Source organism: Amphiura filiformis, chromosome 13 (assembly GCF_039555335.1).
Source record: "Amphiura filiformis chromosome 13, Afil_fr2py, whole genome shotgun sequence".
In the NCBI taxonomy this organism is placed as follows: Eukaryota; Metazoa; Echinodermata; class Ophiuroidea; order Amphilepidida; family Amphiuridae; genus Amphiura; species Amphiura filiformis.
This window is the reverse complement of record NC_092640.1, coordinates 8,938,610-8,954,966: the sequence shown is the minus strand read 5'-3', so window position 1 is coordinate 8,954,966 and position 16,357 is coordinate 8,938,610. Positions and strand designations below refer to the sequence as shown.

At 36.1% G+C, this 16,357-nt stretch overlaps 1 long non-coding RNA gene across 2 annotated transcripts; it reads right to left on the bottom strand.

Moving 5' to 3' along the window:
• Window positions 1-8,105: 8,105 nt before the first annotated feature.
• On the bottom strand, window positions 8,106-15,398 carry LOC140167190 (uncharacterized). Of its 2 annotated transcripts, none has more exons than XR_011860990.1 (4): window positions 15,321-15,398; window positions 11,491-11,659; window positions 9,163-9,307; window positions 8,106-8,603 (listed from the first exon to the last, which is right to left on the bottom strand). It is a non-coding gene; the product is annotated as an uncharacterized lncRNA (long non-coding RNA). The 2 variants fall into 2 exon arrangements; XR_011860991.1 differs by lacking the exon at window positions 15,321-15,398 and adding an exon at window positions 15,114-15,151.
• Between the last annotated feature and the right edge of the window lie 959 nt (window positions 15,399-16,357).

Below are 16,357 nucleotides of genomic sequence, written 5' to 3'. Positions count from 1 at the left end.
GTAAAGTGTATGTAGCTGGGAGGAAAAGCCGGCAATAAATTGAAAATGTTAACTTTTCATATTGAAGATATGGATTTTTTACAAAAAAAGACCTAATTTTTTTTGGTGTTTTTGGAAAAAAAATCCATATCTTCAATACGAAAGGTCAAAATTTTGAATTGTTCGTCGGCTTTTCATCCCACCTACATACACTTTAAGTTTAAATCATCAGATTGATTAAGCTTACTTCGAGTACTGTTAAATATCAAAAATTATTTGATATCAGAAGGACATTCTTCGTATTCAGAATGTAATTCGATACGTCTGATGTGCTCTAATGTCCCACAATAAATACTGTCCAAACGTTCATACCCCATCCCTTAAGTGTCTTTCTTGGCTTACAGCTGGTGTTCAAAATTGTCACTGAACTATTGCATCTAGGGAAGGATAATCAAGGATTTGGATCTGAAGGTGAGGTTTAAAAGGGAAGACGAACTTATACTGGTATTCAGCTAATTGGTAGTTCCGTCTCCCTTTAGAATCCCAAATGCTTCCCTAGACCAGCTGCCTTAATCTTTGTGTGCAGTATTCCACTAGTCCCCAGGCAGGGAAGAATTACTGGCCCAACTCTTCCCTGTTTTTATGCTAAAGCATGATTTCCCTCGAAATAATGGGGAATGGGGAAAAGCCAAGGGAAGGGACTGCTGTACCCATTATAACTCTTCCATAAGGCTGCGATCACAGAAGTATACGGTATACGCTCATTTGATCAGGCTGAGTTCATATAGGAGTATACTATGTGCACTCAGCCTGATCGAATGAGCGTATTTCGAATAGCGAGTATAGGTCAGTTTACCAATTTTCTTCGTCTAATCAAATGCCTGTAACTTTACTTCTTGAGGTCACATTGCATTCAATGAGGTGTCATAATGTGCAGAATTAGATAGTGCATCTATTAAAAAAATGAATTTACCCACATATGGTTTAGTTTTAAAATTAGTACGGTATACGCTGCACTAAAATCGAACATGCACGATTCCCACTATACTATACACAGGTATACTGCCTTTTCGAATAGTGCCCTCTTATGTGACCCGGTACTATGAAATTTCCTTGTTTGATTTAAGCTATCTGCGTGCACCTGCAAAAGCGTGCACCTTATACCCGAATAGTATACTTCTATGTGATCGCAGCCTAAATGACACTTGATGAATTCACCTACCCTACATGGCAGTCACTGCCAGCCAGTGACCCAACCACCTATTTCATCCCAAAATGGCCATAAAACCAGGGCTGTCACCTTTTTGGAATTGCTTGGCGTGAGACAGAGGCGTACCGGGATTTGCCGACTCCAATGTTCATTTTGTACCATGAATATTTGAGCCACGGCGCTCGGGAATGTTTAAAAAGCGGGGGTAGGAGCAACAACAAATTATTCATGACGATGCGTGAGATGTTACTCATTTTCCAGCTTTTTTTGCGTCAGATTTACTACCTAGGCGATTTACTACCTAGGCGTGAGATTATACTACCTTGGCCAATGCGTGAGAGTTGACAGCCCTGATAAAACATAATAATACATGCTTCAGTTATAGACTTTCCCCCCAAATTAGATCATTTTATCTTCCTTGAATCCTTTTTCTTTTTCAAAACACAAAATTCTTCTCCAAAGGGGTAAAATTATTCCCTCCCCTTTGGGGGGTGAATAACAGAAAAATAGATGCCCCTGGTACTGCCCATCAAATTGCAGTATAACATCCATCTTATTTGTAGATTTATGTAATAAAAGGTCATGAAACTATGAATTGTAATCATTTCAAGAGGGTCTAATGTTGAATTTGGAAGAAGAGAGTGTTTCATGACAACATAGCTGATGGGTATACCAATCATTTTGATACATGCTGTATAAAGATCAGTTCTATATACTTCCTGACCCTGCACAGCAAATTTAACATGATTTGCATGATGGTTTACAGGAATCTATTGCACTATAAGGCTGAGTTCACATAGAAGTATACGGTATTAAGCTATATATGAAATACGCTCATTCGATCAGGCTGAGTTCATATAGGAGTATACTATGTGAACTCAGCCTGATCGAATGAGCGATTTTCAGATAGCTTAATAGCTTAGTATGTCAGTTTACCCATTTTCTTCGCCTTATCAAATGCTTGTAACTTTACTTCTTGAGGTCACATTGCATTCAATGAGGTGTCATAATGTGCAGAATTAGATAGTGCATCTATTAAAAACATGAATTTACCCACATATGGTTTAGGTTTTTAAAATAAGGATGGTATACGCTGCACTAAAATCGAACATGCACGATTCCCACTATACTATACTATACGCAGGTATACGGCCTTTTCGAATAGCTCTTACATGACCCGGTACTATGAAATTACCTTGCTCGATTTAAGCTATATGTGTGCACCTGCAAAACGTGCATCGTATACCCGAATAGTATACTTCTATGCGATCGTAGCCTTATGTGACCTGGTACTATGAAATTGCCTTGCTCGATTTGAGGTATACGCGTGCACCTGCAAAACGTGCACCGTATACCCGAATAGTATACTTCTATGTGATCGCAGCCTAACAGGTGCAACTACCAAAGTTGTTCATGGTGTATGGAATGATTGGAGCCACACTAAAAGGGCAATCTGTAAAGTGTGCAGAAGGTTATGGGTTTGGCATAATAGTTCCCAATAAATAACTGAGGTTTTTTTTTTAATATCCATGGCCAGTTCACAGACAAGATGGACAATATGCTTTCACTTTGGAAATGCTGTATAATTTATTAGACACATGACATATTTATATATACTTCATTATAGAACATGCAGATAATAACGGGCACAGCCTCATCCCCTTACATTTTTTTGTAAGCTTGCTTGTTTAAAATTACATTGAAATTGGGAATTAATCATTTATTTGCAACTGCTTTCTAAAATTTAACAACCGGTCAGGTTAACAATAGGATAGTCACACCATTCCCCTGCATATTAATTTCCCTCTAAACATTAAATATTATACACATGAGTGCGCCGGAAATATGCCATAGAAGTAGTGATGAAACAGGATTAATAACCATAGGAATGAGTTTACACTATCTTTCAATGTATCGCCCTGCACTATAAGCAGGATGCCCTCTTCACCTGTGTATGTGTGTGCAATGATACCATTCTTTTTGAAGACATTAAACTAGCTGGTGCAAGTCATCAGCATGATGTGAAAATTCTATAGAATTACGATTCTTTATCCCTGTTCTTTGATAATCTATGTGGCGTGGGGTGATGTCTAGTGCAGAACAATACATTTAAAAGAAGTCTTCAGCAATCATAACATTATGCCTTATATGTTAGGAAAATTATTATGAAGCACAAAACACATGGTTTTTATTTTAAACAAACTCATATTGACCATAAAAACGAAAACAGCCGTGTCTCAACGCACGATATTCTGAAACATTCAAAATTCCCAGGCGCCGAAATTGTCTGGTGCCATGCTGTCCCAGTAATTCAATGAGGGTTGGCGACAATTGAGCACAAATAACCATGACGTCATTGCACTAGACAACTAGTTTTTATTTGTTTTTTTATGGTAAATATGAGTTTGTTAGAAATAAAACCATTCGTGCTTGACTATGATAATTATTTTCTACACAAGGCATAATGTCATAATTGCTGGAGACTTCCTTTCATAAAAATGTAAACCCATTGCTATAGTAATTAATCGTGTTATATCACTACCCCTCAGACTCCCGCTCCCTGCGTTTCTGTTTTGGACACACAAGTCATGGACTTTTTGTTGTAATGATAACAACAAGTGTCAAATTGGTCCACAAATTGGTGTCAATTGGGACTTGATTTTGATATTTTTTACAAATACTGAGGGGCACATCCACCTCCTGTGTATGGATCAAGAGGTGCCCGTTTTGGACACCCATACACTTTTTGTGTTTAAGCAATGATAACAACAATAGTGTCAAAAAATGAAAAATGCCACCAGTTGGGACTCTATATCACTACCCTCAGAAACCTCTTCCCTGTGTATGGATAGAGAAGTGTCAATTTTGGCTTCTATTTTGGACACTATGCACTTTTTGTTTTAAAGCCATGATGCGTGATTTGCATAAAGAATATATTCCTATTTGAATGTTAGTTTGCACTGATCACATTGTACCCATTTAATTTTTAGCCAAACAAATTGCTTTTTCATTCCACCTACAATGCCTGTATTAGCTGCCTATCGTATTATTATCATGGCGTAGCTTCACACAGCTAGGACGAACAAACAAAACGTAACACGAATATTGATATCACTGAGTGATATGCACAGTTTATACGTCAAGACGTTAGAGGAATAGATCAATGATTCACTAATAACACATGCACACGATGTATTTAGCCACCACTCGATCGGCGTATTCTGAATAAAACCGGAGATCTCCAGTTTTATTATAAAAGCTTAAATTTTACTGTAATTAAAGCACTTCAGCCATGGTTTTTTAGTACACCATTGGGCATTACAATCATGCAAAATTAGAAATTCAACAAAAATTGGGGGCATCACTGTGGAGCAAATCACACATACGGCTTTAAGTAATAATAACAACAAGTGTCAAAATGGTGACTTTATTTTGAATTTTTTATTACAAATACTGAGGGGGCACGTCCCCTAAGGCACCCCCTACATATGAATAAGGAGATGTTCATTTTGGCTTCTATTTTGAACAACTGCCTCCCCCCAATTCTTGAAACAATTGCACGGAGCGCGCGAAAATAAGGCCTACCACTAATTAATTTTGGTTACTAGAAGTTCGGTCTTAAAATGTTCTTTCAATTGATCTTGTGCTGAAATCCGCACAAACATTTTGACTTTCATCACTTAGAGGGGTGCAAAATCGATGCTGAATTGGTCAATTTGGTGCCCCCCTAAGGGTGGCGCCCAGGGCACATTGCCCACCCCTAGTTACGCCACTGCAAATTATAGGAATATTTGTTTTTACTATCCTCTACCTGCGATAGTGCGCCATATCAATGCTCACATCTACAACTGATATACGCTAGTATATCAATGCTCACATCTACTGTTGATATCAGGTAGTTTATCAATGGTCACATCTACTGCTGATAACAGATAGTTTATCAATGTTCACATCTACTACTAGTTCAGCTATTGTATCAATGCTCACATCTACTGCTGATATCAGATAGTTTATCAATGCTCACATCTACTACTATAACAGCTATTGTATCAATGCTCACATCTGCTGATATCAGATAGTTTATCAATGCTCACATCTACTGCTGATATCAAATAGTTTATCAATGCTCATATCTACTGCTGATAACAGATAGTTTATCAATGTTCACATCTACTGCTATAACAGCTATTGTATCACTGCTCACATCTACTGCTGATATCAGATAGTTTACCAATGCTTACAAGTACTACTTATATCAGCTAGTATATCAATGCTCACATCTACTGCTGATATCAGGTAGTTTATCAATGCTCATATCTACTGCTGATAACAGATAGTTTATCATTGTTCACATCTACTACTATAACAGTTATTGTATCAATGTTCACATCTACTGCTGATATCAGATAGTTTACCAATGCTCACATCTACTGCTGATAACAGATAGTTTATCATTGTTCACATCTACTACTATAACAGCTATTGTATCAATGTTCACATCTACTGCTGATATCAGATAGTTTACCAATGCTCACATCTACTACTGATATCAGCTAGTATATCAATGCTCACATCTACTGCTGATATCAGGTAGTTTATCAATGTTCACATCTACTACTATAACAGCTATTGTATCAATGCTCACATCTACTGCTGATATCAGATAGTTTATCAATGCTCACATCTACTACTGATATCAGCTAGTGTATCAATGCTCGCATCTACTACTGATATCAGGTAGTTTATCAATGCTCACATCTACTACTGATATCAGCTAGTATATCAATGCTCATATCTACTGTTGATATCAGGTAGTTTATCAATGCTCACATCTACTGCTGATAACAGATAGTTTATCATTGTTCACATCTACTACTACAACAGCTATTGTCTCAATGCTCACATCTACTGCTGATATCAGATAGTTTACCAATGCTCACATCTACTGCTGATAACAGATAGTTTATCATTGTTCACATCTACTACTATAACAGCTATTGTATCAATGCTCACATCTACTGCTGATATCAGATAGTTTATCAATGCTCACATCTACTACTGATATCAGATAGTTTACCAATGCTCACATCTACTACTGATATCAGCTAGTATATCAATGCTCACATCTACTACTGATATCAGCTAGTATGTCAATGCTCACATCTACTGTTGATATCAGGTAGTTTATCAATGCTCACATCTACTGCTGATAACAGATAGTTTATCATTGTTCACATCTACTACTATAACAGCTATTGTCTCAATGCTCACATCTACTGCTGATATCAGATAGTTTACCAATGCTCACATCTACTGCTGATAACAGATAGTTTATCAATGCTCACATCTACTGCTATAACAGCTATTGTATCAATGCTCACATCTACTGCTGATATCAGATAGTTTATCAATGCTTACAACTACTGCTGATATCAAATAGTTTATCAATGCTCACATCTACTGCTGATAACAGATAGTTTATCGATGTTCACATCTACTGCTATAACAGCTATTGTATCAATGCTCACATCTACTGCTGATATCAGATAGTTTACCAATGCTCACATCTACTACTGATATCAGCTAGTATATCAATGCTCACATCTACTGCTGATATCAGGTAGTTTATCAATGCTCACATCTACTGCTGATAACAGATAGTTTGTCATTGTTCACATCTACTACTATAACAGCTATTGTCTCAATGCTCACATCTACTGCTGATATCAGATAGTTTATCAATGCTCACATCTACTGCTATAACAGCTATTGTATCAATGCTCACATCTACTGCTGATATCAGATAGTTTATCAATGTTCACATCTACTGCTGATATCAAATAGTTTATCAATGCTCACATCTACTGCTGATATCAGATAGTTTATCAATGCTCACATCTACTGCTGATATCAAATAGTTTATCAATGCTCACATCTACTGCTGATAACAGATAGTTTATCAATGTTCACATCTACTGCTATAACAGCTATTGTATCAATGTTCACATCTACTGCTGATATCAGATAGTTTACCAATGCTCACATCTACTGCTGATATCAGGTAGTTTATCAATGCTCACATCTACTGCTGATAACAGATAGTTTATCAATGTTCACATCTACTGCTATAACAGCTATTGTATCAATGCTCACATCTACTGCTGATATCAAATAGTTTATCAATGCTCACATCTACTGCTGATAACAGATAGTTTATCATTGTTCACATCTACTACTATAACAGCTATTGTATCAATGCTCACATCTACTGCTGATATCAGATAGTTTACCAATGCTCACATCTACTACTGATATCAGCTAGTATATCAATGCTCACATCTACTGCTGATATCAGGTAGTTTATCAATGTTCACATCTACTACTATAACAGCTATTGTATCAATGCTCACATCTACTGCTGATATCAGCTAGTATATCAATGCTCACATCTACTACTGATATCAGGTAGTTTATTAATGCTCACATCTACTGCTGATATCAGATAGTTTATCAATGCTCACATCTACTACTGATATCAGCTAGTATATCAATGCTCACATCTACTACTGATATCAGGTAGTTTATTAATGCTCACATCTACTGCTGATATCAGATAGTTTATCAATGCTCACATCTACTGCTGATATCAGCTAGTATATCAATGCTCACATCTACTACTGATATCAGGTAGTTTATTAATGCTCACATCTACTGCTGATATCAGATAGTTTATCAATGCTCACATCTACTGCTGATATCAGCTAGTATATCAATGCTCACATCTACTACTGATATCAGGTAGTTTATTAATGCTCACATCTACTGCTGATATCAGATAGTTTATCAATGCTCACATCTACTGCTGATATCAGATAGTTTATCAATGCTCACATCTACTACTGATATCAGCTATAAGCTATTGTATCAATGCTCTCATTTACTGCTAATATCAAGTAATTTATCAATGTATCTTAGTAGGCTGTACATGGTGCTTACCCAGCCCTATTAATAAATTATACTAATGTTTCAGCAGATGTGGTGAGGTGCAGTGCATCATATTGTTTTTAAGATTGGTTATATTGTTTTTTACTGCATCTGTCACAATGCTATTTGGATAGTCTAGTCACAATCTAAGAACAGAAGGAGGAAATAATCTGATTTTGATATTCACTATAAAAGCAGTGGCACACAGTGCTTTATAAAATGCTTGTAAATAAATGTGCAAGATTGCTGCAACTTGATTTGACTTATTTTCATTTATTGCAGTGGAATTCATCTATCATGATATTCTTTAAACTTAAGCTTGACAGGTGGGCAGAGTTTGCCATACCGGGCCGTGGTGTGTTGTAGCATTGCAATACTTTATTAGTGTAAATTGCCACACAGTTCCTTTGCATCCCCAGTGCAGCCATTCCTGTGAACAAAAAGAAAAAAAATGCAAAATGACATTTTTAATACTTAATTTTATAGAACCTATGATGAGAGGCTGCAATAATGCAATGGTTACAATCCAAATTCACTATTTTTGACATGACATAAGTAGATCATATACAGGTTGCATCACAAAATTACAGTTGTGCACCTTTTCATGTACAAATTTTCATTATGAAAATTTGTACATAAAAATTGGTTACATTTTCTATTAAGATCAAATTACAAAACATGTGGATTTTTGTGCCTCTATATATAACTGAAGTATTAATAAACAAAAGATTGATGTAACCATATGAACACAAATAATTTCACTACAGGGTTAAAACAAATGACCGCTCCTGATCAAAACCAAAAGAGAGACCCAGAGAGGGGGACACTTAACCATAATAGTGTTCATACGTGCGACCAAATGTTTTCAAAATGCCCCAAAACAAGTTTTGGCCTCTTTGGCAAAAACACCTCCCAAACAAGGATTTCAAATACAATTTCTCATCAAATTTGGCCCCCAGGAAAAATACATCTACATTTTGTATACCTACCTGTACCATAGCAAATGTCCAGTACCCACTGTTGATGTATGGTTGTAGCCCCCTATGACTTCCTTCTATAACTTCACTGGTTATTGATTCTTGTCAACTGGTGCTCCATCTGCATTATATGAAATAGATGGTGTAGGGATCCTACCTACAAAATGTTTGTAAAAACAGGGAAAAAGAACTGGTTATAATGTTGAATGTACTATAATATGAGGTGGTTGTCCTAATATTAGGACAACTAAATCTAACATTGGACACATTTTGGTGCTGCTTGGCATTATGCTAGAGAACAGGATTGAACATTACACTGTGTGTGCAAATATTGGCGGAAGAATATAAAGTGTCAATCACACCGGACTGCCGCGATTAAGTTGAATCTTGTTTTATACTAATGTTAAATAGGCCAAGTATTTTTTAAACTCTGCACGATTACACATTAAGTGCCAGCTACAAACAGGAAAAGACTTATTATGACTTTTCAAACTTCTGTAGATGACCTCTGAAACAAAATACGATTTGGAACACTACAGGCAGCAATATATAGAGCAAGTAATTTCCTGTGTTTTCATTGGATAAGCGCCCCAATTTACTGACATGATAAATCTGGTATCATACCTGCTGAGCGTCACATGTGCGTGTCGAGGCACCGTATCATGTTAGTAAGGACATACCGCATGTACGGTTCTGCATGACAACTTATGCACACAGCAATGATTGTTTGATAACAGTCATGGCGCCTCAATAATAGGCTACAAAGCCGGTGTGTCCATATTTAAAACACAGATTTCACTGAGATTTGCCACTCCAAATAACACAGAGAGCTTCTCTGAACAACACTGTGCAACGATAAGCGGGTTTCAGTGGTCTCAGCCGCAGAGTTGAGTTGGTGTGGGAGATGACCGTGCTGGTGGGGGGGGGGGGCACTCATGTATAAAAGTTGTAAGCATCCGCATGAATTGACTTTCAAAAATGACCCTAAGCGAGGATGTCAAAATTTTGCCAAACTAACCCTAAACGAGGCTAAGCGAGGAATTGGTTTAAAATTTCAATAAACAGGGAGATACATTAACAAAACACCCTAAGCAAGGAATTGGCTTGAATTTTGCCCCTAAACAAGGATAGGCGTTGCGTGTGTCGGTATGAGTGTCATTCAGTGATAATGATCGGCTATTTAAGGCGCTATTGAAGTCAGCTCTGATTTTTTTTAAATCTGGTGTGTAAAATCACTTGGAAACCACTCTTTTGTGCTGAATAACTTGATAAATAATGTCAATACTAATGGCCGTTAATTGGGTAATTTAAAAAACTACCCTAAGCGAGGATAGTTCTTTTAAACACCCCTTCTTCCCTAAAATGAGTGTTTTGAGACCCTAATCGCGGATCCGCACGGATCCTCGTTTTGCTTTTCCAAACCACCCTAAATCCGTATTTTCTTTCACGTGGATGCTTACAAGTATAATTCTGAGTTAGGCTTACTTTACAAGGATTATCGTGTAGACAGGTTTGTGTAAAATTGTTCCAGGCAAGAATTACGCCAGTGAATATTTTTTCGTTATGTGAGATTATTTGTACGGTATGATAAAATCTTTATTAGGTTCGGTTTAGGTCTAGTCTCGGAGTCCGTATCAGGCTATAGCCCTCGCCTGATACAGACTCCTCGACTAGATATAATCCGTATCACCCCCAAACTTCACTAATAACTAATAATATAATAGTTCAAAAATCTTGGCTCAAATCTCAGATTTCCAAAGTTCAGAAACTTGTCATACCTGAAACCAAATATCTTCAGCTTCCAAAAGATCAGTTTGATTTTTTTTGTTATGTGAGATTATTTGTACGGTATGATAAAATCGTTATTAGGTTCGGTTTAGGGGTGATACGGATTACGTCTAGTCTCGGAGTCCGTATCAGGCTATAGCCCTCGCCTGATACAGACTCCTCGACTAGATATAATCCGTATCACCCCCAAACCTCACTAATAATTAATAATATAAGTTTAAAAATCTTGGCTCAAATCTCAGACTTCCAAAGTTCAGAAACTTGTCATACCTGAAACCAAATATCTTCACCTTCCAAAAGATCAGTTTGATTTTTTTCATTATGTGAGATTATTTGTACGGTAAGATAAAATCGTTATTAGGTTCGGTTTAGGGGTGATACGGATTACGTCTAGTCTCGGAGTCCGTATCAGGCTATAGCCCTCGCCTGATACAGACTCCTCGACTAGATATAATCCGTATCACCCCCAAACCTCACTAATAACTAATAATATAACAGTTTAAAAATCTTGGCTCAAATCTCAGACTTCCAAAGTTCAGAAACTTGTAATACCTGAAACCAAATATCTTCAGCTTCCAAAAGATCAGTTTCATTTGACTTTGCAAAGACAGGCTGGTGGTATATACCGATCTAATTCCAAAGCAGCGTAGCGAAGCAGCATCCACACCTCTCGACTCTCTAATCGCCCAACTCCTGTCAGAGAAGCACATGCACAGCCTGCCTGCAAGATGAAAATAAAAGTTAAACCAGTGGTACTATGAATGGTCACAGATTTGTACCTTTGGGCACTTACATATATATGTAGGCCTATACATCACAGATATCTACTCTCCAGCATGCAATAGAATCTCCAACATGTCAGGCAAACTGTTTGGATCTCAAAATGATGAATGTAAATTGGGCATTGTTAGCTCGGTCATCTATTATGTGTACCTGTTGTAACTTTAACACTGATCCCTGCAAGCTGTACGCTGTATTGGATTTTTTTGTTGCGAAGTGTATAATTTCAAGAAAGCAAATTTTAATAATGTCAGACATGAGATGAATAGTGCTGACTTATTTTACTGTGTTTACAGTGCTGGCACTGTTGATACTGCTTTGTTAAATTTTAAAACAATTTTTACAAATGTTCTTGAAAAACATATTCCTAAAATCAAAATCAAGGATAGCACTACTCAAGGCTGGATTGATTCTGAAGTTTGTCATTTACAGAAAAGTAAGTTCACAGCCTGGAAGCGAGCACAGAAATCAAATTCTGAGAATCACTGGTCAAAGTTTCAGAAACTTCGTAATCGCCTGAAAAATCTGATTGCTGTTAAATATGACCAGTACATTGATGATTTTGGGTCTACAATTCTGGAAAATCAAAAACGTTTTTGTTCATTTTTTAGATCTAAAACCAGATCAAAATCCTTGCCCCAGGTCATCAGTGGTACCAATGGTGTAACTGCTTCCTCTGTTAAAAGAAAATGCTACCCTCTTTAACAGTTATTTCTTTTCTGTATTTACAAAACCAAAGAATGATCTGAACGTTCCAAATATTCTCATCTTTAAACATGAATCATCGGGCAATTTTGAACTTCAAAATGATGATGTACTTGATATTCTGAAAAATTTGAATGTTTCCAAAGCATCAGGCCCGGACGGTATATCACCCTTGTCCTAAAGGAATGTGCATATCAAATTGTATCTCCCTTATGCCATATCTTTAACTTCTCTCTGGGTGAAGGTAAATTACCTCAGGAATGGCTTGAAGCCAATGTAATACTGGTTTATAAAAAGGCTGACAAACAACAGGTTGGAAATTACAGGCCAGTATCTTTACTTTGTATATGTGGGAAGATCATGGAGAGAGCAATTGTCAATTTTGTTTTTCCTCATATAAAAGAGAGGCTCTATCATCTTCAACAAGGGCGTTCCACTGTCACTCAGCTGCTTGAAGTTTTTCATGAAGTCAGTGCAGCCTTGGACAACGCTGGGCAGGTTGATATGGTTTATCTGGATTTTTCCAAAGCTTTTGACAGTGTTTGTCATAAATTAATCTTATACAAACTCCAGTCTTTTGGTTTTCATTCTGGTCTACTTCATTGGTTTGAAGCTTATCTTACAAATTGACGCCAACGTGTTGTTGTTGATGGCGTCCAATCTGATTGGCTTCCAGTGTTTCCGGGGTTCCACAGGACTATCCTTGGGCCCCTTCTTTTTGTTTTATACATAAACGACCTGCCCAACATTCTAAGATTGCTTTATTTGCCGACGATGGTAAGTGTTTTATTAACATAAAAAAATCTTCAGATTGTGAGCAGCTTCAGTCAGACTTAATGCTCTAGTCAATTGGAGTAATACCTGGGAGTTTAATTTCACCCTTCCAAATGCCAGGTCATTTCCTTGACTACATGTAGGAAACCTGTCCTTTATGATTACAATGTGAATGGCACAACGCTCAGTAAAATTGATACCATCAAAGATTTGGGTGTCGACATATCAGCTAAACTTGTCTGGGATACCCATATTAATAGAGTTGTCAAAAAAATGCAATCGTAAGATGGGCATGATCATGCGTACAGTAGGGTTCAGATTTCACACCACCAAATAAATCCCCATAGAGATATGTACTAAATTTGCCTTCAGAAAACGTCGCTGATCCCTCTGGGTGGGTAAAAATATAGGTTGACCGTCATTATTTTTTTACGATTAAAGTCTATGATGTCTGGAAATTACCTAATTTACAGGCAAAATCGTGCCAGTGTTTCTGTATAGAAAAGGCTGCTTAAAATCATTAAAAAACAACAACTTGATCTCTCCCATCTGTGGTATTACTTATCATGATCAATCCAAATTTGGCTAAAATTATGCAAATTTCTGCTCATTTTAATGCTTAAATTGGGATAATTGATATTCAAGGGCTCACAACCATGATATAATACTATTTGGTGGTGTAAAATCTGAAGACAGCAACATGTGTCTGATTGTTTCCTATTTCAGACTATCTGCATCTAATTAACTTATTTTTAGTATAGCTTGAGCAACAAAGCTGGTTAAAATTTATTTTCAAGCAGAATCATTGTGTACCTGATATCTACTATCTACTGAAGATAGCATTGTGGTTAAAATTTATTTTCAAGCAGAATCATTGTGTACCTGATATCTACTATCTACTGAAGATAGCATTGTGGTTAAAATTTATTTTCAAGCAGAATCATTGTGTACCTGATATCTACTATCTACTGAAGATAGCATTGTGGTTAAAATTTATTTTCAAGCCGAATCATTGTGTACCTGATATCTGCTATCTACTGAAGATTGCATTGTTATTAAAATTTATTTTCAAGCAGAATCATTGTGTACCTGATATCTACTATCTACTGAAGATAGCATTGTTATTAAAATTTATTTTCAAGCAGAATCATTGTGTACCTGATATCTACTATCTACTGAAGATAGCATTGTGATTAAAATTTATTTTCAAGCAGAATCATTGTGTACCTGATATCTGCTATCTACTGAAGATAGCATTGTTATTAAAATTTATTTTCAAGCAGAATCATTGTGTACCTGATATCTACTATCTACTGAAGATAGCATTGTTATTAAAATTTATTTTCAAGCAGAATCATTGTGTACCTGATATCTACTATCTACTGAAGATAGCATTGTGGTTAAAATTTATTTTCAAGCCGAATCATTGTGTACCTGATATCTACTATCTACTGAAGATAGCATTGTGGTTAAAATTTATTTTCAAGCAGAATCATTGTGTACCTGATATCTGCTATCTACTGAAGATAGCATTGTGGTTAAAATTTATTTTCAAGCCGAATCATTGTGTACCTGATATCTGCTATCTACTGAAGATTGCATTGTTATTAAAATTTATTTTCAAGCAGAATCATTGTGTACCTGATATCTACTATCTACTGAAGATAGCATTGTTATTAAAATTTATTTTCAAGCAGAATCATTGTGTACCTGATATCTACTATCTACTGAAGATAGCATTGTGGTTAAAATTTATTTTCAAGCGAATCATTGTGTACCTGATATCTGCTATCTACTGAAGATAGCATTGTTATTAAAATTTATTTTCAAGCAGAATCATTGTGTACCTGATATCTACTATCTACTGAAGATAGCATTGTGATTAAAATTTATTTTCAAGCAGAATCATTGTGTACCTGATATCTGCTATCTACTGAAGATAGCATTGTGATTAAAATTTATTTTCAAGCAGAATCATTGTGTACCTGATATCTGCTATCTACTGAAGATTGCATTGTTATTAAAATTTATTTTCAAGCAGAATCATTGTGTACCTGATATCTGCTATCTACTGAAGATAGCATTGTGGTTAAAATTTATTTTCAAGCAGAATCATTGTGTACCTGATATCTGCTATCTACTGAAGATAGCATTGTGATTACCATGGCACCATACCCCACATTAGAACAGGCAGCAGTCCAGCGCACGAGTTCACGATGAGTTCTGCGCATTGTCGGTTATGACATTGCATTGATATCTATGCCGTGCATATATTATGATTTTAAACAAAACGCATGCATGCATGGGTGTAAATCCTCTATGAAATTTAAACACGCACAAAATCTCCCATTATGGGTCAGAACTCATCTAATTAGCATTGGTATATTACTAGTAAATGGTGCCTTTACTGCAATTTTAGCTAGTAAACTACATAAATCATAATCAAAAGTGTCTCACGATGAATGCAAATGCTAATTTATTCAGCACAGGGCTAACTTGTTCAATCAAAGTTTGCTCCAGCTGAACTCATACACACAGGCCAATGAAGACAGCAACATGTACATCTGATTGTTTCCTATTTCAGACTATCTGCATCTAATTAACTTAATTTTAGCATACATTGAGCAAGAAAGCTGGTTAAAATTTATTTTCAAGCAGAATCATTGTGTACCTGATATCTGCTATCTACTGAAGATAGCATTGTTATTAAAATTTATTTTCAAGCAGAATCATTGTGTACCTGATATCTACTATCTACTGAAGATAGCATTGTTATTAAAATTTATTTTCAAGCAGAATCATTGTGTACCTGATATCTACTATCTACTGAAGATAGCATTGTGGTTAAAATTTATTTTCAAGCCGAATCATTGTGTACCTGATATCTACTATCTACTGAAGATAGCATTGTGGTTAAAATTTATTTTCAAGCAGAATCATTGTGTACCTGATATCTGCTATCTACTGAAGATAGCATTGTGGTTAAAATTTATTTTCAAGCCGAATCATTGTGTACCTGATATCTGCTATCTACTGAAGATTGCATTGTTATTAAAATTTATTTTCAAGCAGAATCATTGTGTACCTGATATCTACTATCTACTGAAGATAGCATTGTTATTAAAATTTATTTTCAAGCAGAATCATTGTGTACCTGATA